General features: G+C 52.2%; 1 long non-coding RNA gene across 1 annotated transcript in view; it reads right to left on the minus strand.

Annotated features, from left to right (window-relative positions):
- Window positions 1–5,682: 5,682 nt before the first annotated feature.
- Window positions 5,683–15,306, minus strand: part of LOC129046550 (uncharacterized) — a 108,001-nt gene continuing 98,377 nt past the window's right edge. Inside the window, exon 4 of the long non-coding RNA XR_010405328.1 lies at window positions 5,683–8,770. This is a non-coding gene — a long non-coding RNA (uncharacterized LOC129046550). The remainder of the gene's footprint in view (window positions 8,771–15,306) is intronic.

Genomic DNA, 15,306 nt, shown 5'->3' on the forward strand with positions numbered 1-15,306 from the left:
GGGGATGGTGCTGCCTGGGTCCCTCCACAGGCCTGCGGTGCTCCCGGACTCGGCAGGAGGAAAGTGCACAATCCGGGCACAGACTGCCCTGTGCTCAGAGCCCAGGCCCGTGACACACACCCCTTTGAGCCACTGAAAGGGGGATTTCCAAGCAAACAGGGAGTGGTTGTGCTCACCATCCCCTCCCAGTGCCTTCAGGCTTTCGGGCTGATTTGGAAGACTCACAGAGGAGCCCGGGTGGAGGGAGGACCCGTTAGGACCAGAAGCTCTTTCCCTGCTGCGAGGGGCTTGCTGATGTCCCAGGAGAGTGTGTCAGCCCAAAGCTGCCCTGAGCAAGACGCAGCACATGCGTGTGTGTCTTCCTGGCCACGTGCCAGGATCTGTGCGTGCAAGCGTCAGAAAGGGAGTGCTCGGGTTCGGGTGGGGGACCCACAGGCGCAGATGTTCTGCTTCTAGAAGCTCCAGATGTTGCCTATCGTTCTGTAGTTTCTCTTTCTGCAGCTCGCAAGACTCCCAAGAGCTGGGGATTGTCTAGCCTGCCTTTGCAAATGGGGAAACCGAGTTTCAGAGAGGCCAAGAGGCTCCTGTGGTCGACAGAATAGTGGCCCCCCCAAGAAGTCCACATCCTAATCTCAGAAATCAATGAATATGTTCCCTTACAGGCAAAGGGGATTTTACAGAGGCTGTTAAGGTAAGGGTCTTAGGAAGGAATGTTGTCCTGGGTCATCCAGGTGGTCCCCATCCAGCCACATGAGCCCTTAGAAAGGAGAGGCTTTCTTGGGCGTATTCAGAGAGAGGCGTGGAGAAGAGAGCAGGGTAGGGAGAAAGCACTCTGCTGGCTTTGCAGGCGGAGGAAGGGGCCATGAGCCAAGGAGCACAGGAGGTGTCTAGAAGCCGGAAAAGGCCCGGAAATGGACTCTCCTCCAGAGCCTCCAGAAGGGACCCAAACCCGCCAACACCTCGACTTCGGCCCAGGGAAACCCCTCAGACTTCTGACCTCCAGAACTGCAAGGTAATAAATGTGTGCTGTCTGAAGCCCCTGTGTGGTAATCTGTTATGGCAGCAAGAGGAAACACAGTCGGCTTTCTAAGAAACTGACAAGTCCACGGCCGGCAGAGCCAAGACTCCACGGCCAGCTCCTGGCTCCCAGTCCATCGCTTACCCTCCAGAGCTCTGCATTTTTTTTTCTCCCAAAAGGTGGCTACATAGGGTGGTCTGGAGAGCTGCCCTGCCCTGCTTTCCTCGGGGCGTTTAGAGCACACACGCTCTCATCGTCACCCCCCAACAGCCATGCTCATTCATTCATTCTTCAGCAGACGTGTGCCGAGTGCCCACTTGGTGCTCGGGGCTGTCCCGGCCACTGGGGAACAGCCGTGGGGGTCCCACAAGGTCCTGCCCTGCAGCTCTGGCTCATGAAGCCCCCCAGGGACGCTGTCATGCTCCCGAGGTGCTCAGATGCCCCAGGCAGCCCCAAAGGATGAACGGACACCCCAAATGTGGCCTCTCCCACACAGTGGAATACCCCACAGTGGTGAAAAGGAAAGGAGCACAGACACATGCCACAATGAGGATGAACTTTGACAACCCGATGCCCCGTGAAAGCAGCCAGACCCAAAAGGCCACATATTGAACGATTCCATTTTCGTGAAATGTCTAGAAGAGGCAAATCCCTGGAGACAGAAAGGAGAGGCGTGGTTGCCAGGGGCTGGGGACAGGGGGTGGGAGCGACCGGGAAACCGGTGCAGGCGGTACTCGTCCGGGTTCCTCAGAGAAGCAGAACCAGTGGGACCAGTAGGACGAATACAGAAATGCAGAAAGAGAAGTCTCCCATGATTATGGAGGCGGAGAGGTCCCCCCAGTCTGCTGTCCGCACGCTGGCGAGCCGGGAAAACCAGCGCTGTGCTTCCATGGAGAAGGTCGGAAACGGGGAGCACCTGTCCCAGGGCAGGAGAAGGTGGAGGTCTCAGCTCGACAGGGAGTACGCGCCTCCGTCTGCCTTTTTGTTCCCCTCGGGCCCCCACGGGCCAGATGTGCCACTTGTTCTGATGAGGGCATCTTATCTGTTCGGTCTACTGACTCCCATGCTCATCTGCCCCCGAGACACCCTCACGGGCACAACCCAGAGCAAAGCTGTACCTTCTGGGCCTCCTGTGGCCCAGCCACGTTGACGAATCACATTAACCATCACAGGGGTTTTCGTTTGGGGCGCTGAAAACGTTGTGGAACCAGACCCTGCGGACGGCGCACAACCATGTGAATATGTTTAATGCCACTGAATAGTACACTTTAAAATGGCTAAACTTGGGGGGCTCCTGGGGGGCTCAGTCAGTTAAGCGTCCGACTCTTTTTTTTTTTTTTTTTAAAGATTTTACTTATTTATTTGAGAGAGAGAGAATGAGAGAGAGCACATGAGAGGGGGGAGGGCCAGAGGGAGAAGCAGACTCCCTGCCGAGCAGGGAGCCCGATGCGGGACTCAATCCCGGGACTCCAGGATCATGACCTGAGCCGAAGGCAGTCGCTTAACCAACTGAGCCACCCAGGCGCCCAAGCGTCCAACTCTTGATTTCAGCTCCGGTCATAATCTCAGGGTCGAGGGATCAGACCCCGTGTCCCATCCCGCTCTGCGCTCAGCGGGGAGTCGGCTTCTCCCTCTCCCTCTGCCCCTCCCCGCCCACCCCCCACCCCCCGCACACGCGCAGGCGTGCTCTCTCTCAAATAAATAAATGGATCTTCAAAAAATATATAAAATGGCTAAAATGGTAAATTCTATGTTATGTATAGTTACCACAATAAAAGTCAGTGAAGCAATGTGCACCTGTTAGTTCTGTCCTAACTGCATCGAGGGGGCCCTGGAGAGCCTGGGGGTTCAGCAACAGGTGCATACACCTGCGTGTCCGCCACCCTCACGGCTCACCTGCAGGATGGAGCTAGCACCCTTATCGTGGGGGATTGTAGAGAGCATGAGGCCGCCGGCGGAGGGCCAGTGCCCCCGGCCCCCTGTCCTGCCGGGGTCTCCGTAGGGAGGACCCCCAAGCCCACTGACATCCCGCGGCCCACCCACTTCCCATTACTGGATTCTCACTGGTGTTTGTGTATCTTTTTAATGAGGCCCATGCAGGGACGTGTCTTGGGGCACATCCTGACTTCTGTGGGGGAGGTGGAAGACAGCTCGAAATACGTAATGGACCTGGAAGGAGAAGAATTCCAGCGGGGGCGGGGTGGGGGGTGAGTGTCTGTGCACGCGTGTGGCTGCTCAGTGGCGGGGGAGCCCGGGGAGCAGGTCTGGACAATGATCCAGCAAACACAGGACACAGGGTGACTCTGTTCTCCTGGGGCTCAGACTCCCGGGGGACCATTAACAACACATCGAGACAACCTGTATTTCCCAAGGTTCCCAACACTGTGCAGTGTTGGGTATAAAGGCTTCCAGATTTTTGTTCACCGATGTAAACATCGGTGGGGGGGATCAAGGTGTTAGAATGAAGAAACCGCCTTAGTGGCCAGTGGGGGAAAGTCTCAACTCGAGGTAGTCTGCGTCAAACGCCCTCCCTCTGGGCTTTGCCTGTCATGGTGCTTTGTCCCTGCCAGCCTGACCCGGGGCAGACCGTCCCAGTCCCACGGTTCAGGGAAGGGCAGGGTCACCTGAAGCCTGCGGCTGTCCAGACAGGTGCGCCGGACCACCCTGGCCAATTTATCCGTGTGAGCTGATTGCTTTAAATAAAGTCAGCCGTTCCTCCAGCTCATGTAAGGATGGTGGGATCAATCGGGTACACAGAAACAGATTACCAAGCAGGTGGCTTCGGGCTAAAGATAAATTGTGTCCTCACATAACTCAGGAGAGTGGGATGCACATAGCTCCTAATGTGCAAAGCAAGACTGTCTAGTTCCTTACTTCTGCAGGAGAGCCCAGGCTGTGGCGCATGCCTCCTGGAGCCCCCGAAGACCCTCCCCCAGAGGAAAATCGCGGTCAGGGCTACCCTGTGTTCCAATTGTGAGCAGGCCGGTCTCCCTGCTGAGGGAGGGGCAGATGGTGACAGTCTCTGCCTGGCCCCCCTCCCCCGCTGCCCTGCCCCACACGGCAGAGAGCAAAGCAGGCCAGGGATGCACTCTCTGCACAGGGCTTACAGGTTCCCTCCTGCTCCCAGCGGGACTGTTCCTGGGGGCCCGCCCCCCCTTACCTGAGTTGACCTCCCCGGACATCTGACCTGGCAAGTCGGCCCAGACCGTTGGAACTCCTCATGTGTCTGCTATGCTTGGCCTTGTCCCATGTTGTCAGCCCTCCAGGGATCTAGCCTGTCCCTTCCTTTTTTTTTTTTTTTTGTCTTTTTTGGAAGTAATTATAGATTCACAGGAAGTTGCAAAAATAGCACTGAGAAGTCCCGTGCACCTTCACCCGGTTTCCCCCAGGGGTAATGTCTTGCATCAGCACAGCACGGTAAGGGACAGGAGTGGACCTCTGGAAAACCCACAGACCTCACTCAGGGCTCACCAGTGTCGCACGCTGTCGCAGTCGGCTCAGCTGCTCTGACAAAATACCATAGGCTTGGGGCTTCACAGCAGGCATTTATTGCTCATGGTCCTGGAGGCTGGGAAGTCCAAGCTCCAGAGGCTGGGAAGTCCAAGCTCCAGGTGCTGGAAGATTTGGCTCCTGGGGAGGAGCCCCTTCCTAGCTTGCAGATGGCTGCCTTCTCGCTGTGTCCTCACATCGGGGACAGAGATGATCTCTGTGGGGTCTCTTTCTTAAGGGCCCTGATCCCACCCTCGTGACTCATCACCTCCCAAAGCCCGCCCCCCCCCCCCCCCCGCCAAGGCCATCAGCTTGGGGATTAGGGCTCCAGCTGATGAGCCTGGAGTGGACAGACAGTCCACGGCACATGCATTCGCTGTGTTTACCCAGTTCCATGGGACCACATCGCATGGGCAGATCCTTACAACCACCACCACAGTCATGACCCAGAACATCCATCACCGTGAGGACCCCTGCCACTGCCTCTGTCAATCTGTCCCCTCATTTTGCCATTGGAGATGTCATGTGTAACTTCCGAGGTCGGCTTTTCTCGCTCGGCATAATGCCCTTGAGATGCACCCATACTGTGGCCGGGGTCCACAGTTTGTCCCTTTAGACTGTGGGCAGTGTCCCCGGCCCGGATGGACCACAGTCTGTTTTACCATCTACCCGAAGGGCATGTGGGGTCCGGTTTGGGGTTACCACAAAACAGCTGCTATGAACGCCGCACACGGGTTTGTGTGAACGGAAGTCCTCGTGTCTGTGGGGTAAATGCCCAGGAGCACAATCACAGGTAAGCGTCCTAGGTAAGCGTAGTTTAGCTTTTGAAGAAATGGCCAAACTTTTCCAGAGTGGCGTTTTACCCTCCCAGCTCACAGGGGAGGAATTCCATCTCTCTGCATCTCGCCTCCTCTCCTCCCACGCTTCACGTCCCTGGGCTCCCGTGTGGGGAGCAGCAAAGCCGGCCACCCTGTCCCCCGGGGGGCACACCCTGAGCCTCTCTGCTCCTGGCTCCGCACGTCCAGTGGGGCGGCCCCCTTGAGTCTGCCCTGTGTCTCTCCACCCTCTGCTGCACCCCTCAGCCTCTTCCCATGCCTCTGCCCCCCACCCTCTGACCCCCGCCCTCTGACCAGCACCCCACACTGCAGCAGGAGGGGCACCCCCATCAGCCGCTCGTGGTGCCTTTCCAGCCTCACCTGGTCGGGTCCCCCCATTCTTGGAGACCCATCACCCTCCTCCGCCTCAGCACATCCTTGCGCGCTCATCTTTGGGTCTTTGCCCTTTCTTTTCCTTGCCTTGGCATGCTCTTCCACCCTTTTTACTGGTCAAGTCTCACCCAGTTTCTAGGTCTTCACTTAAGCACAGTATTTTCTGAAGAGCTTTTCCTGACCTTTCTGCTGTGTGCCCCCGTCTTGCCCCAGGAGACCCTACATCCCCATGGATAACTGCTGTGCACAGCAGGGGGGATGACCTTCTCAGCCCAAGGCTGGCAGCCCTGCAAGGGCCTGGCACGGGGCATCAGGGCACTGTCCTTCGCTGTCGTGTCAGTCTTCCCGGGGGCTGGCTTCCACAGGCATCTGGGTCCTCCCTTTGGGGAGAAGGCCGGGCTTGGCCAAGATCAGAAGGAGGTCGGGAGGATGCTGCTGGAACAGCCTGGTTGGGGGGGCGGCGTGACCCTGGACACCTGGCTCTCCTCTGCTCTGTGGCCCCGGGCTTGGGGGCAGGGCCAGCCATGCGATTCATGGGGGCCTGGTAGGAATTTTTCCGGCGGCGACAACATGCGGCCCCTCTGAGCGTGGGGACCCTCCAGGAGGCCCAGTTCTAGGTTTGCCTCCCTGCCTAGAGAGGCAGCGGCCAGCTTCTTGAAGTGGCCTCCCCTTTACTGTTTTATCAACTCACATACCACCTGACATTCTTTGCCCAGAACAACCTCCTCTTGCTGGCCTGAGGCTGTGGAGCATGCTGAGCAGCGAGACCACGTAGATCCTTCTGTGGATTTCCACTCGGGGGAACTCTCACCAGCTCAGTGCCTCAGCTTTCTCATCTGTGGAGGGGGTACTGGACCCATCAGAGGCCGCTCTGGGCCCTGGAACAGCCCAGTGTGTCCCCCAGTGTTGCCCTGGCCCAGTTCTGAGGCAAGCCCTCGCAGGGGGCCCCGCAGAGCCCACCCCAAGCCTGGACCGCCTGGACACTGTCCTCATGTCCTCCTGGCCCTCCCATCGAACTCTGTTTTTCTTTCTTCACATGGTGTTTTTAACAAGGATCCCACATACTTGGGCCAAACCCGGCTGTTACCCTGGAGGCCACCAATAAATTTCGTAGGCAAATAAAATTGACTGAAAATTAGCATAAGAAGCCTTAAATTAACAGGATGTAATTTTATGAGTATCTCACAAACTAGTCAAAGATGTATGTCAGCCTGGGGTGAGTCAACTCCTTCAAGTGTCTTTCATTATATAACGCTACTAATTTTTCTCAAATGTAAGCAATGTGTTTTCTTCCTAAACATTGTGTCCTTTGTTCTGCAATTTGGAAAAATAAATTTCCTTTAAAGCCCTGCTTTGCTCAACCACAAAACAAGGCAGAGAGGCGGGAGCAGAGGTGCCCCAGCCCCCCACCCTGGTCTAGGAAGGCCCCGCCGTGTGCGCGTGGGAGGCTCTTGCTCAGAGCAGAGGAGACTCCAAGTTCAGGGCCACTAAGGCTGGGAGCCAGGAAGCCTCTGACCAGAGGCTGCAAGTGAGACAGAGACACAGACTCCTGTGGCCAATGGGCGTTAGCTGGAGAGAGGCTGACCTTCACCTTCTCCGTGGAGGCCAGGCTGCATCGCCCCAGGGGCTTCGCGGTGGCTCACGGCAGCGAAATTCGACCTTTGCTGAGCACATGCCCTGTGCCCTGTAGGGGCACATGGACAGGGGCACCCTGGCTCACCCCCAGGATCTCATAGCGTGCCCAGGGCTGGTGAGGTGACCGGGGCCCCTTGGAGCCCATGGAAGAGGCTCACCACCACCCAAGGGCTGAGAAGGCTGCGGGCAGGGGTTGGGGGTGGGGCGCATTTTGCAGGAAGCGCTGAAAACTGAGCCAGCGTGAGCAGGGAGCTGGGGAAGCCATCGCAGAGGGGAGAGGAGACAGAGGGCCTTTAGGGCTTGACAGCACAGGGCTAGGAGGACATGATTCCGGGGAAGTCCAGAGCCCACTACGAGGCCCACCCCACAAGCAGTAGGTTCTGGAGAAACAGAGCAGGCGGCGGTTCAAACCTCTGCTCACCCTGATGGCCCCATGTGTCAGGAAGACACGCCCTGGCAAAGCCAGGCTGCGGCTGTCACAAGTGCCAGGGTACTGAGCGACACTTGGAAGAGCAAGCTGGGAGGTCTGACTCAGTTCTGGAGTCTCCTGTTTGGACTCTGGAGTCCTCAGCGTTCAGGTGGTGGTGGTGGTGAGACCAGGTGAGACAGGCGGGGGCTGCAGAGAGGAGGGAGGAGCCAGCCCAGAGCCTGAGGGAGTCAACCTTCAGAGCCAGGTGGAGGGAGCGGGCGCAAGGGAGGCAGTAGAGGGGGACTGGGGGCTTCACGCCTGGAAGATGAGAGCGGCTGAGAGATCACAGAAAAATATGTCCATTGGTCTCTGCCCCTGGTTCCTGGCCCAGGGCTCCGAAAACCCTTGGAATTTCCTAAGTGGTAAGAGCACTAGGAGCATCTCGTATTCCAGTATTTGGTCATCTGCCCCCAGTTCTGACACTGAGTTCCTAAATCCTAAATATGTGTCCCATGAATCCCATGTAGGAAGGCTTGGAAAACACAGATGCGGGTCACTTTGGGGGTGCAGTAGGCTCCCCAGGGGTCAAAGCCTGGCTCCATTCAGACTCAAGAAAGATCATGTCACCAAAGAGAGCGTGGTCATCGGGGGAGGTCCCAGAGGTGGCAGGTGGGAGGGGCAGGCTGGCAACGAATGCACAGGGGGTGAGGTCGACATGAAAGTCTCCAGGTGACCCCCAGCCTGCAGGCGGAGCTGGATGTTATGCAATGGCCCATCGAGTTATCTCTGTAAAGAGTTGTCCTGTCCGGCTTGCCACCTTGTTCTGATTCCACGCCAACTTGACACTTGGTCCTGACTTGCCTTCCATGGACATCAGCTGCAGAAAGAGAATGCACCAGTCATGCCCGCACAGGTCTGGGCCACGGGACAGGCGGTGCTTCTCACTGAGCATTGGCCCCTTGGCACTGGGTTTGGTGAACTTGGCTCCAGAGACTGGATACAGGAAATGCCCTAAGGCAAGGAGAGACAATCCATAAGCCTCCAAGCTCACCAGGGGCCAGAGAACACGTTCCCAGGCTTTTACTGACAGCCCACACCATTACTTCCTGCGCCCTAACCCCCCCGACCTCCCCTGCCGCGTTCCTATTTTGCAACGCCCGGCTACAGCTCCAATCACGTGCAGCTTTCTCTGCCGAGGGGACACAACAAAGATGGGTGACACGTGCCTGGGAACATCCAGCATCGAGCATGTCAACCACCAGCAAATGGTCATCCGGGTGCAGAGCGGGGACAGGCTGCCTCCAGGAGAAAAGAGCTCTCCACGTACTTGGACCTGCAGTTAGGAGATGGGGACAGCTACCAGAGGAGATCACAGAAGTCGGTGTGGGGGAGGTGATGGGGAGAGATGAAATGTGTCCCCCAAAGGCCACTGGCTGATTGGAGGGTGCAGAACTGTCGGAGGTGCTGAGGAGGGGCTGTGTCCGTCTGCGGGGGCTGCCGAGACAGAGCACCACGGGCCGGGGGCTGCAAGGCTGAGGTCAAGGTGCCTGCAGGGCTGGTCTCTCCCAGGCCTCCCTCCCTGGCTTGTAGACACTGCCTTCTCCTCTCCTTGTCCTAATCTCTCCTTCTTACGAGGACACCAGTCATACTGGATTAGGACCCCCCGGAATGAGCTCATTTTAACTTATAACCTCTTTAAAGACTGTCTCTGAATATTCTATGTCCCGCGGGTTAGGACATAGGAATTTGAGGAGGGGGGTAGGGGATACAATTGAGCCATAACAGAGGATAAAAGTTGTAGCTAACGAATTTGAAAATGAAGAAGAAAGTTTAAACCCCCCCCCAGTTCCTTTGGTTTGTGGGGGCTGGAGGTGGTGGGTGAGCCCCGACAAGGGTTAACCGACCTGGCCGGTTAATCAGCGTAAGCTTTCAGCAAGGCTTGATGAGTGATAAATGGGCACATACTTCATATCAAGTGCACTAATAATCTTCCCTGAAATCAGCCAAGTATACATCACGATGATGCTGATTTTCCAGGAAAATTAAATAATTGCAGCCTAGGTGGGTGGACCTTAGTCACCACCTCATTTTCCTACCCTTGGTGCCATCCTCAAGGGCCCTCACTCAGCTCCTCGCCTCCAGCCCCTGGTTATGGACACTCGAGAAACCTCTTGTTCATGTCCAGGCCCGGCAGGACTCGGGCAGCTCCTTCCTGAGGGCTGGTGGGCGGCTGTCACAATTCCACATTCTCTGGACAGGAGCCTTCTGAATGTCTGTAATAATGGCCCCTCCCGCAAGAGCATGGGGGAGTTAGAAAGGTGGCCAGAACCTTCTCTAGTCTCCAACCCCGGTGAAGTCACAACTTTCAGGATTACAGAGAAGAGGGAAACTGGGGCTGGGGCCCCAACAGCGGTCCTGTATCACTCAGGTTGAGCTCCAGAAACAAGCACCCTCCGCACTTCGGTGGCTTCCCAGCACACATTTGTTTATCTACTTATTTATTTTTTGAGAGAGAGAGCGCGCATGCACAAGTTGTGGGGAGGGAGGGGGTAGGGAAAGGGAGAGAAAAACCCAGGCAGGCTCCACACTCAGTGCAGAGTCCAACGTGGAGCTTGATGCCATGACCCTGAGATCATGACCTGAGCTGAAACCAACGGAGCCACCTGGGCACCCCCACCCCGGACCACACGTTTATGTGGCACTCCCTCCACACAGCCCATCTTTGGTGGCCTTGCTGTCTCCAAGTTGCCTTGTTCTAGGACCCTGGCTATCGGTATAGCCTCCTCCCAGACATTGCTGGCTTTGGGGTCATGGAGGAACACGCACCCGTTCTTAAATCTGCTCCCTGAAAGGGACGTACAACACACCCACCTGCCTTTCATTGGCCGAGTCAAGTCAATGTGGCCGCCCTGGTGTGAACTGGGTGGAGAGCACTATCCTCCAGCAGAGGGACAGCAAACAGAACGATGTAAGAACCTGCCACAGGTTCCACGCGTGCCTGACCCACCTTCCTCCACCCCCGGAGAGGTCCCTCCCTGCGGGAAGGCACAGGACGGGTCCCAGCATAGCAGAGCGCCCAAGGCGGGAAAGAGATGGCTTTCTGGGGGTGTCATCAAGACCTTTGCAGTTGGGAGCATCCTTGGAAACCAGCCTCCGCATCTCACTTATGTATTTTTAAACTTGCATCTTAGGTTCAGACAGTTGAGTTCATCGTACTCCTGACTGCACGGCACACGGCTCCATTTCCTGCCATTAGTCTTCATCTCGTCCCCAGTCTGCAAGCCTGGTTCCCCCTCGCCCCCGACCCCAGGTGCTCACTGGAATGTTTCACATCCGTCCTTGAATCCTTGTTTAACTAGAAAACATGTAACTTTCGGGTGTTTTAAGGATTGTTTCAGTTGTAAGTACATTTTGTTGAACTATAAAGCTCCTGTTTCTTACTTTTTTCATTCAACAATATGCCTTAAAAATCTGTCTGTGCTGCTTGTTGCTGAGTACACCACTAACTCGGTGGTTCTCACAGCTATGGAATCCCACTTTATGCATCTTCGTCTGCTCTCTCTGTCCCCAGTGATGGACACAGGCTGTCTCCTCCCTCACACGGCCGCAGCACAAGCCCCTCTACATGGCCTCTGGTCCCTGGCCCCATGCATGTACCCAGAAGGGGGACCGGTGAGCTCTGAGCCACACAAGGGCAGCACCAAGCGAGGTGCAGGACCCGCCCCCCACCCCCCACGGCTGCCTGCCCCCCACTCCCACAGCTGTGCCTAGTGAGGGACCCATTTCCTCACATCTCTGTCAACATCTGCATTACCCAACCAATCTTTTCACAAAGTTGACGTCTTAGTATTCTTTTTGCATTTCCCCCCAAATTCCCAGGGACATTGAATATCCCTTCATACGCTTGTTAGCGTTTCAGGCTTTTCCTTCTTGGAATTGTCCATCGTTTTCTGCCGGTCACCCGTTTTTTTCTTACTGGCTTTGTCAGAGTCCCTTGTATGTTGTAGATAGTAATCTCTGCTCAATTCCAATGTTCTAAGTATCACATTGCAATGTGCCATCCCCTTCTGTTACCCCTGAGTCTACCTCTCGTTGACCAACATCTCCAATTCTGATGCAGTTCTAACCACGAGCAACTCACCCAGCGGTTGTGCTTTGTAAAGGACTTCATTTCAGAAGTCCTGCCCCCATCTGTATTAATTTTACAGTTTTATTCCTTACACCCATATAAATTTATATTTTACATCTATTACATATGTTTATATTTAGCCAGTCTAGACTCACTGTGTGTGGCATGAGGTGCTAGGAAATCAATCTAGTGTTTTCCTCTATATAGTGAGTCAATTTTCCCTACACTGAAAATTAATAATTTATCCTCTCCCCTCTGGTTTGTGATCCCACCTCCATCAAATACTATGTTTCTGCATGTCTCTTCTTTCTCCAAACTGACTTAGCAACTGGTGGACATTATGGCTTATGTATATTTAGAAGGAGTGACAATTTTAAGCCTCCATTCAAGTGACCTATCTTTCCATTTTCTTCACGTTTCCCTTCATGTCTATTTGGATGAAATGTTTGCCCCTTGCCAACATTCATACGTTCATTCATACGTTGAAGCCCTAATCCCCAGTGTGATGGTGTTTGGGGGGTGGTGCTTTCTGGAGGTGAGGAGGGTGAGGACCAGCGCGAAGGCAGCCATCTGCAGGTCAGGAGGGGCACCCTCACCAGAACCCGAGAGTGTGGACTTCCAGCCCCCAGAGCATTGGGAGATCCGTCCACCTCCGGCCCATCGTGGTTTATGGCCGCAGCCTGGGCAGACGAACACAGCCCTTCAAATGCTCTCAAATCTCTCTCTTGACTTGTTCATGTCTTCTTCATGTCCTTTACATTTCTTTCTTTCTTTTTTTTTTTTTAAGATTTTATTCATTTATTTGAGAGAGAGCATGAGCAGAAGGAGGGGCAGAGGGAGAGGGAGAAGCAGACTCCCCGCTGAGCAGGGAGCCCGATGTGGGGCTCGATCCCAGGCCCCCCGGATCATGACCTGAGCTGAAGGCAGACGTTTAACCGACTGAGCCACCCAGGCGCCCCTTTGTCCTTTACATTTCCTAAATTTTAATGTCCCCCCACCAAGGTTTCCTGCATTTATTTCTGCCTTAATATTTAGATACTTCATAGTTTTTTTGTTCCTCTTGTGAATGTATCTCTTTTTCTATTATATTTCTAATTAGTTAATACTGGTGTAGAAAGCCACTAATTTTAGTAAGTTGATCTTGTGTTCAGCAATCTCGCTAAACTCTATTATTAGTTCCAACCAATTTTCTGTTCACTCTGGTGGGTTTCAGCAGATGATAGGTGCTCTGTACAGACTGACAGCTGTGTCTCTTCCCCAAGGATTCTTCTGTGTCCTCCTGTCACAGCACAAGCCAGAGCCTCCAGGTTTCTTCCCAATAGTAACAGAAAAAAATATAGAGTTTACCTACAGAGAATCAGGTTTCCTGTACACTTTTAATGTACGAAACCTCAATCACATTAAGAATGTCTGTTTCTATTCAGTTTCCTGAGAATTTTTAAAACTCACAAGAAGATGAACTTCATCAGATGATCTGCTGTGTCTATCGAGAGCCATTTTGTTCCTTTAGTCCAATGATACGGTCATAAATAACACTGACAGGATTTCTGGTGTTAACTTGTTCTTGCACTTCTAGAATAAACTCAGCTACGTCACTTTTCAAAATGCACTGCGGGGTTAATTAGCTTGCAGCTTATTTGGAATCGTGCCTCTATTTTTATAAGTGAAGTAGACCCAGTTTTTTCCTCTATTGGCCATATCTGAACTTGGAATAAATGTTATTTTTGCCTCATAAAATGAGTTGGGCAGATTTCCCTTTTTTTTTTTTCTTCTATTTTCTTGTTTCTGGAATGAGTTCTCTAAGAATGTTTATCTGATCATAAACTGTTTCACAGAACTTCACATAAAGCTATCTGTGCTTGAGGGTTTCTTGAGGGGAATGTCTTTGCTATTTCAGTTTCTTAAGAGCTCAAGTTCATTACGTTCTTACAGCCCTCCTGTATCTTCGCTTGATGTCTTTGACGGCTTGATCTATTAGTTCCAAGAGGGACATTTTTAATGACAGTTTTAATTGTGTATTTATCTAGTTTTGCCCACAGTTTCATTGGTTGTGGCTTCCTGAAGTCCAATGTTATCTCATTAGAAGAACATACGCTTGGGATTGTTATATTTGCCCCACAATACTCTTTTCACAGAGGCCTGATTTACAAATGTTTACATGTGCGCATTAGAAGTATACAGCTCAGTGACTCTTGACAATGTATATACCATGTACCTAATTCCCAAACCAAGACACAGGACGTTGTTGTCACTCCAGACAGCTACCACATACCCCATTCTGGCTACTGTTGTAACTTAACCACAATGGCTAGTTTGCCTGTCACTAAACATCATGTAAATGGAATTATATGGTATGTACTCATTTCTTTTTATATTTATTCACCCAACATTATGCTTTGGATACTCACTGATGTTGTTGCATGTATCAGTCACACATTCCTTTTCAGTGCAGAATACTCTCCCACCGTATGAATAAACCACAGTTCACTTATCCATTCTCCTGTTCATGGCTACTTGGGCTGTTTCCAGTTCTTAGCAATTATGAATAAAACTCCTACAAATAATTCTATACAAATACTTTATGGTTTCATGTTTTCACATCTCTTCGGTAAGTACCTGAGAGTGGAATTGCTTGATCATTGGTAACTGTATATTACTTTTATAAGAAATTATCAAAGAATTTTTCACAGTAGTTATATCGTTTGAGACTTCACAGCAATTAACGAGAATCCCAGTTGTCCCATATCCTCATCAATACTTGATATTGTCAGTTTTTAATTTAGTCATTCTGCGGGTATGAAATGGACTAAGCTCATGATGGTATTAGATTGCATTTCTCTGATCACTAAAAATGCTGAATACCTTTTCATGAACATATTGGCTATTTGTGTATGTGTGTGTGTATATATATATATTTTAAGTATCTATGGGAATCTTCTATTTTATATGGCTATCTTTTTAGTTTTGATTTGTAGGAGCTCTGTATATATATTCTGAATATAAGTCCTTTTTCAAATACATGTATTGTAAATATTTTCTCCCAATCTGTTGCTTGCATTTTCACTTTACTAAAGGAGTCTTTTAATGAGCAGAACAGAAATCTTTAATTTTTATGAAAGCCCGCTTACCGTTTTTTCCTTTTATGGTTACCATTTTTGGAATCTAAGAAGTTGTGCTTACACCAAGGTCTCAAAGATATTTTCCAATGATTTATCTTCTAAATTTAGATCTATGATCCACATCAAAATAATTTCTGTATGGTATGACGTTGGAATCAAGATTCATTTTTTCCCATATGAATATCAAGTTGTTCCAGAATCATTTGTTGGAGTTTCCTCTCCCCATAGAATTATGTTGGAGCTTTTATCACATTTCAATTGGCATATACGCATGAATCTGTTTCTAGACTCTATATGCT

Source organism: Mirounga angustirostris, unplaced genomic scaffold (assembly GCF_029215605.1).
Source record: "Mirounga angustirostris isolate CCGP_5_RB_7025 unplaced genomic scaffold, mMirAng1.0.hap1 SCAF_9, whole genome shotgun sequence".
Lineage (NCBI taxonomy): Eukaryota > Metazoa > Chordata > Mammalia > Carnivora > Phocidae > Mirounga > Mirounga angustirostris.